At 35.1% G+C, this 7,707-nt stretch overlaps 1 pseudogene; it reads right to left on the bottom strand.

The window, feature by feature from the left end:
- Positions 1-302: 302 nt before the first annotated feature.
- On the bottom strand, positions 303-6,784 carry LOC120149866 (annotated as a pseudogene).
- Between the last annotated feature and the right edge of the window lie 923 nt (positions 6,785-7,707).

Below are 7,707 nucleotides of genomic sequence, written 5' to 3'. Positions count from 1 at the left end.
ATGCTTTTACAATATCACCTGATTTATCTGAAATTGTTTCTACCAATCAGTTCGCTTGCATAACTCAGTACCTAGTGTCATCAAAATATTGTGAACTACATATTTATAAGCATACAAGTAAAGTATATATCTTGGTACATTATTTAAAAAAAAAAACTATATTGGCAAATGGCTAGAACTACATTTCAACATACACGTGATATTCAATTAATGGAAATCTTACAATAAATTACAATGAATTGCCCGTCCAACTCAGTTGGTAGAGCGCAAGGCTCTTATCCTTGTGGTCGTGGGATCAACTCCTACGTTGAGCAATTCCAATGTGAACTTGAACAAAGTAAAAATTTTACACAGGATGCAGCTTTTTCACTAAGAAGCTACAATTTTATTTTTCTTTTCCTTCTCTTGTATCTTTCTATTCAACTATGGCACCCAAATTTCTGTTGTTATACAAGATAAATGGTCCAATGAATGAATGTTACTTTTACAAATAACAAATACTGTTACCACATTACAGCAACAGCTTCGGTGGGGAAATTCCTACAAGCTCATGGCTCTAGATGAAACCTCCGATTCTCCTTCCGCCTACTGTCCTTCGACCATTGGATGGTTTTCCTGAAAACAAGTACAAGCAAAATCATGTTTACCAAGTAATGTTGTTATAATGTATACACTGATCTTTATATGACTTGATGCTGAAGAAAATAGGCAAATTATGTCGGGACTTACTATATGAAATTATTTTTGTTCATCTGGTAACAATGCTTTCTTCCACATCGATAATCTACCATAAGAGCATCTTAGAAGTCAATATAATTATTATTGATCTAACACCCATGGTATCGAGTAGACTATCCTCGAATCGAGCTGATTTAGAACCCAAGAAGGGTTTTGGGGGGAAGCTTCTTAGCACCTAGTTTCCTTATAAGACTCCGCAAGGTATTGAGCTCCTTACCGATTGTCTAAAAGGAATCAATGGAGTTAAATCTTATTATATCATAAATGAATAGGCGTACTGATATATGATCAAAAGAGGTAGATGCTATACAGGCTAAAACTTACAATAGAATCCTTCAACTTGGCTTTCGCAAAGTAATGCTCCAAAGCACCATCTCCACGAAGAATCTTCCCTCCACATCCAGGGGTATCTTTGGAACCCACTGATTCCTCGTCAATCACAACAGCATCTACTCTATTTTGTCCAGTCCTTGCATCTGGAATCTGAAACATGCAAGCATCAAATGCTTCACTACATGAAACTTTTGATTTCAAAAGGATATATCTATGCCCCATGTTGCTTGGCTCTTTTTCTTCTTTAAGTATGTGTCAAACACATTGGATATGAGATGATTTTTAAGGATTCTCCAAATACATGGGAAACATAGAAATGTCTAATCATGCCCATTTTTGATACATACCCGTATGACATTCACACCAGAGTTCAAGTAACATAGCCTATAGCAAACTCATGCTTGTTTGAACATCATTCAAAACATAGGGACCCCAAATGGCAAATACCTCATACATCGCTTCAGTGAGAATGCTTTCCATTATAGCTCTTAAACCCCTGGCACCTGTATTCTTAGCCATCGCCTTCTTAGCAATTAGTCTCAACGCTTTAGGTGTAAAATGTAGCTTCACCTGAAATTAGTGAAATGATGTGAAAGTAAGCGATCTGATTCAAATTAACATGATATTTATGAAATAGTTTTTCCATGTTTGGAGGACCCTTGGAGGTTATCCCCATATCCATGTCTCAGACACGGGGGTACTTGAAGAAAAATGAAGAATCCAAGCAACATAGTTAAATAAAGATGGTAAGAGAATAGAGAATTTGAACAGGCAGAGTCGACTTACATTGTTCATGCTAAATAACTTCTTGTACTGCTTTCCAAGAGCATTTTTTGGTTATGTAAGCAACTGCATCAATTTTTTTCTCAACAATTAGTAATACAAAAGGAACTTATTAAGGAGTTGCCTAATGTAGATCCATTGAATTTGATCATTCTAACTTGATGACAATTTACGAAAGCAAAATGAAATGTTACCTGCAGAAGTTGCTCTTCAGTTAAAGCTGACAAAGTAACTAGTATTGGAAAGCGTCCTATGAACTCTGGTATGAGGCCATATGCAATAAGATCGGAACTCTCAACCTGAAATGCAAATGCGTCTTAAAGATCTCAGTGAAACTTTATGTAATTGCTGATCTTTGATATACATGTTATTTTTGTTGTCTTATCATTAGAAAGAAAGTAGGAAACAGTGTTTATTCTCACTGATTCAAACAAAGACGATGTCACTGCAGCATTGGTTACCCACGAAGTCCTTATATTAGCACGAACAGGTGCTCCAAAACCTATCGAAGAATCTTGCTGTCTGGTTGATACCAACAAATAATTAAATGCCCATAAACATGAACGAATGACATGGAAGATAAATTCTTTCTGGTAAAGTATTAGTAAGAGTTTACCTCTCTGAAATTGTTTTGTCAAGATCAACAAACGCTCCACTACAAATGAAAAGGATGTCTTTTGTTTCTATCTGTGTATATTATTTACACCCATTTAAGCGTAGTTGCAAAAGTTAACCCTTCTAAATAATGGATGAAAATGATGTCTTTTGTATCTATCTGCATATTATTTAGATCCCTAGTTGTGAATGACATGATAAATCAAAAGAATACCTGTATATTGTCACTCCAAGGATGCTTCCTTGCTCCCTTCTCCGGAACATTTATAATCTGTCCAAAGAAATATTTATCAACTGTGAGGCAGCCATAAAGGATGCTGCTCAAAAACTCAAAACAGGTCTAATGCAAAATCAGATAGGAAAAGAGAGGCAAAGCAACAAATATTTGACACTTTTAGATTATATCATGTTACATATACTTTTCGCAACTTCCAAATATAAACATTTCATTCCTAAATTCTTCCAGTTTGATACATTACAGGTTCTTAAGTTGAACTAAATTTCTATACAAAATTCATACATATCCGCAGTCCGCTACATAAATGGTCTCTCAACCAAAGATGTAGACAGAAAAAGGAAATGAACAAGAAAAAAAGAAGATTAAATTTTATGTTATTTTCCCATTTCCTTTCAGTTATAGGAAAAAAGGTACAATATCATTACCGAAAAGATTACAAGGTTATACGTTCGGGACTTCAGTGTATGAATATAGTCTATAGGATTTCCAAAATCTAAAGATTTGATAAGTTACAATTCCTGATAGCCTACAGCAGTCCATTAAAGTTTTAAAGCAATAGTTACAAAGTTTGGCTTCATCTCAAACTATCTCTTCTCCAGATTAAACCTCTTCCGAACATTTACTTTCGTAATTAATCCTGCCCCAGTGCCATGAAAGCAAACAATTGTTCTCAGCTAATAGTCGTGTTCAAATTATTGTTTTTCTGTTAATTTATTTAGGAAAATAATTATTTTATCTGTCTACATATTGCTCAGAAATTATAACCACTATCCCAGTTGTTCACTCAAACCCTAGATAATTATTAGACTATATACCAATGAATTAGGAGGAGAAGCTTAGAAACAGGACAACCATTTAAGTGCTTCTGTTGTAAAGTAATTTTGCAGGAAGTGAACAAGGCAACCAGCATAAATTTCTAAAATTAGATAATAATAAACATGATGGCAGCTGCAGCATTATATATATATATATATACTAATAAAAACAATATACCAATCTACAACCAAAGAACTTATTTAAAAAAAAAGAAAACAACAACAATAACTCACAGTTCCCTCTAACATTTTCAGCAAGGCTTGCTGAACACCCTCCCCTGAAACATCTCTGCTAACATTTAAGCGCTCAGCCTGCAAAAGTAATTCAACGATTGAGAAAATTTTAGGTACGAAAGAAATCCTAGATTAAAACATAAAACCAACAATTTGAGTTTACTTTAAAAAAGAAAGGATAACTGGAGAACCTTTTTAGTTATCTTGTCAATTTCATCAATGTAAACTATTCCTTGTTGAGCTGCTTCTACATTGAACTCAGCAACCTAGAAGTACATCACAAAGCAAATATATGTGACTGCAGATAATGCAAAATACATAACCTAGATCACACTCTGTTGCCCCCACTCTCTCTTCAAGCTTGTGTGTGTATTCTTTTACGAGTTAAGGATATATCATAAGTTGGAAAATAACTATCCCTCTTATAATGTAAAATTAAAGTCTGAAAAATACATCGAGATAAAAGAAAAGGGAAGTAGTTCATCTCATTAAGGCAAACAGATGTAATTATATCTCAGTACAGCAATCAAGCCTAACAAAAATAAATTTGTATTATAGAAAATTTATTCAAAATGCTATAAGCTTCTCCACTGCCATTGGGTAATAGATCCAAAAGAGCTTTTTTTTTCAAGCCTTGGTTCTGTCTCTGATCTCTGTCTTAATTATACCATCTTTTCTCTATATATATAGTTTCTCACATGGTGCGATTTCTGGTTAAAACTTTGACTGGTTCCTAGAGCCAAGGATCATTAGAATGTTGTTGTACATTTAGAAGAGGTACAATCAAATTCACAAGGTACAAACTTCTTTGCTTAGTATTCTCTCTGCCAACATTTTTCTTATACAATCTTGAAGGAATGCCATCAAAAGTTTTGGTTCACATTCACTATTCTTTAGTTCCAGCATGTTTGATTTTACTCAAAAGGCATTGAGCGATTAGAAAAGTTGTGATGTAAAACAACTAGGGGAAAGAGATAGAAGAGAAGAAAATTCAGTGTGCTTTGGTTATAAATGGAGGTATCAAAGTCTCATTGGTTGAAGCAAATGCCTGGAACTAGAAATTTGTCTTCCCACTCCCTCATCATACTACTTGCTAAAGATATTTTGAGTCCAACTAAAAGAGATGATAATGGGAATCTACCTATAAGTCCTATGATGCAAAGAACAAAGTTAATACCGTGAGTAGTTTGTACAATATTGATTCAACATCTTCGCCAACATAACCAGCCTGCAAAAATGAAGAATTTGCCTCATTAAATAGGACAGCCAATGTTAAGAATGTTTAGCTAAGAAAAGAGATACCTATGATTAATCATAAAGACAAAAAAATAAGTTGTAAAATAACTTCTAGGACCTCAAAGGTCTTTAGCAAAAGGCCAATTATTTTCGACAGTAAGGTTTTGTTATGGCTAGGAAGATACCAAAAACTCAAGTCATCAGAGAAGATACTTCAACAAGCTCAATCTGATTGTTGAAAGTTGCAACCATGATAACTATACACATGATAATTAAGGAATATATTCGAGCCTTGGGGAGAATACAGTGGTAAATAAAGGATCAGAAAGAGTCAGCTTCCCTTGCATTGCTCAAGGCTAAAGGGTTTCACAAGTTCCAAAATATGTATTTTAACGCAATTTTCAAAGATTAAAGTGGACAATGGACTTGCCTGTGTCAAAGATGTTGCATCAGCAATGACAAAAGGGACATTGACGAAGCGAGCCAGAGTTTTTGCCAATAAAGTCTTTCCTGTTGTAGGATATGTACATGTATAAGGAAGGTAATCCAATTAAGGAATTTCATGCATCCAACTAGGAACCTAAGAATAGGAAAGAGTGCATACCGGAGCCAGTTGGTCCGACCAAGAGCACATTGCTTTTTTCTAACTCCACATTTTCATTGTTGCCAAGTGCTTCTAAACTTGCGTCTTCTACTCCTGACCTAGCATTCAAATCCGTGACCCAAGTTTTCTAATGACTCTATTGTAAATCAGTTTACCGTATGGAATACAATTGAACTACTAAAATAAAAATCAGATTCAAAATTTCATAACGAACATGGAAACTAACCCTTTCTCAAAGGAGGCATGATATATTCTTTTATAATGGTTATAAACGGCAACTGACAGTACCTGCGATAATGGATTTATAGCAATATATGAGGATTTGGATTTTATTTATTTAGTTGGTTATAAGTTCAAAAAATTACGTACCTTCTTCGCCTTGTGCTGACCAATAACGAACTTGTCAAGGCCTTTGCAAATCTCTCTCGGCGTAGGTAAATCCTTCCCCAACTTGGCCCCGCCCAACCATGCGACATTCCCATTAACGTGGCCTTCTTTGGGCCCATCAGCTCTTAGGAAATTAACTCCGGGAAGAAAGGGCGGCCCAGGCGGAGTTTGAACAGTGAGGCCATTCCCAGGAGGTGGTGGCGTTGGCGGAGAATTATCGGATCTATGATTGTACCAAAACGATGTCCTAACGCTGTTGCGAGGAGGAGAAGCGGTTTTGGAATTGGATTTAATCTCCAAGAAGGTGCCCTGGAGAGGGTATATACGGTGGGGGCGAAAGTGGTAGGCGGTTCTACAAGTGGGGCAGAAATTAACGGTGGATTTGCCGTTGCTGGAATTACTTTCAGATGAATCTAATGAAGCAGGTGGAAGACTGAAATTAAAGTAATTGTGATTGGAGCAGCGCGGGCAATTAATCTCGGCTTTGATCTTACGAGTGAGAGCAGAAGTGGCAGTGCCTTTGGTTTTGGCTTTGCCTTTGCTTCTATTCCTGTTAGTAGTAGTATCGTTTTTGGTATTGTCATCGGAATTGTCCCCGCCTCCGCCGTCTCCTCTTCCAGTAGAGGAGAAACGTTGCCGAATCCCTCCTGCTAAACCAAAGGCCATCCTCCTCCAATGGCCCAAGTAATTCAAATGCTCCATCACCACCAGCTTCCTCCATCTCCTCGATACTTGGTTTCTTGGGATTGGGATTGGGATCTGGATTTGGATAATAATATTACTACTACTTTTGTCTCTCTCTAACCTGTAGAAATGTGCACTTCTTTTCTTCTTTTCAAAGGAAAGTATACATACAAAAAAAAAAAAACTTATAACAAATAAAAAGAGGAGGAGAGAGAGAGAGAGAGAGGGGGAAAAGAGTTGCGCTTTGCCCAGGAATGAGTTTATGAGGAAGAGTGTTTAGGGTGCGTTTGGTTCACGGAATGTAAAATTATCTTTGGGAATAAAATATTATCAGAGAATAAGATTATTGAGAATGTTGTATTTTGTGTTTTGTTGGTTTAGCAGGAATGTAAGATTACCGTGTTTGTTAAAGGAATAAAAGATTATTGAAATGTATATTTGACCAAATTATCCTTATTATATATTTGTATAATATTACAAATTGTAAAATATTTATATATTTTTAAAAAAAAATTAAATTCATAATATTTATATAATTTTTTTTACAAAATTAAAAATATAAAAAAGGTTTAATGAAAGGGTAAATTTTTTTTAACCCATGAACTTCATATAAAATTTTAATTATATACTTTTTTTTGTAAATCTAAAATAATTTAAGAATAAATTTGTAATTTAGCATTCGTAGAATTTTTATTATTCAATGACTGAATAATGATATTTTTGAATAAAAATAAAAATTTAAGGGCATTTTAGTCCAAAATGCCGGTAATGTTACAATACCTAAGGAAATGGGAGGTAATGACATTCCCGGTAATATACCCTAAAAATCTACTATTGGTAATAAAACATTACCGGGAATGATATTCCCGGCCAACCAAACATGGGAATGTGGGATTTCCATCCCATGAGAATCCCACAATCCTTAAACCAAACACCCCCTTAGAGGAGCCTTCACGGTTGGCAAATGTTTTCATGTCTTCCTACGTTTCGATACTCACTTTTGATTTATAAATATTTATTTTTGTTGATCGAATTTTATT

This window comes from Hibiscus syriacus, unplaced genomic scaffold, assembly GCF_006381635.1.
Source record: "Hibiscus syriacus cultivar Baekdansim isolate YM2019G1 unplaced genomic scaffold, ASM638163v2 tig00111011_pilon, whole genome shotgun sequence".
Lineage (NCBI taxonomy): Eukaryota > Viridiplantae > Streptophyta > Magnoliopsida > Malvales > Malvaceae > Hibiscus > Hibiscus syriacus.
This window is presented reverse-complemented; position numbering and strand designations above follow the sequence as displayed.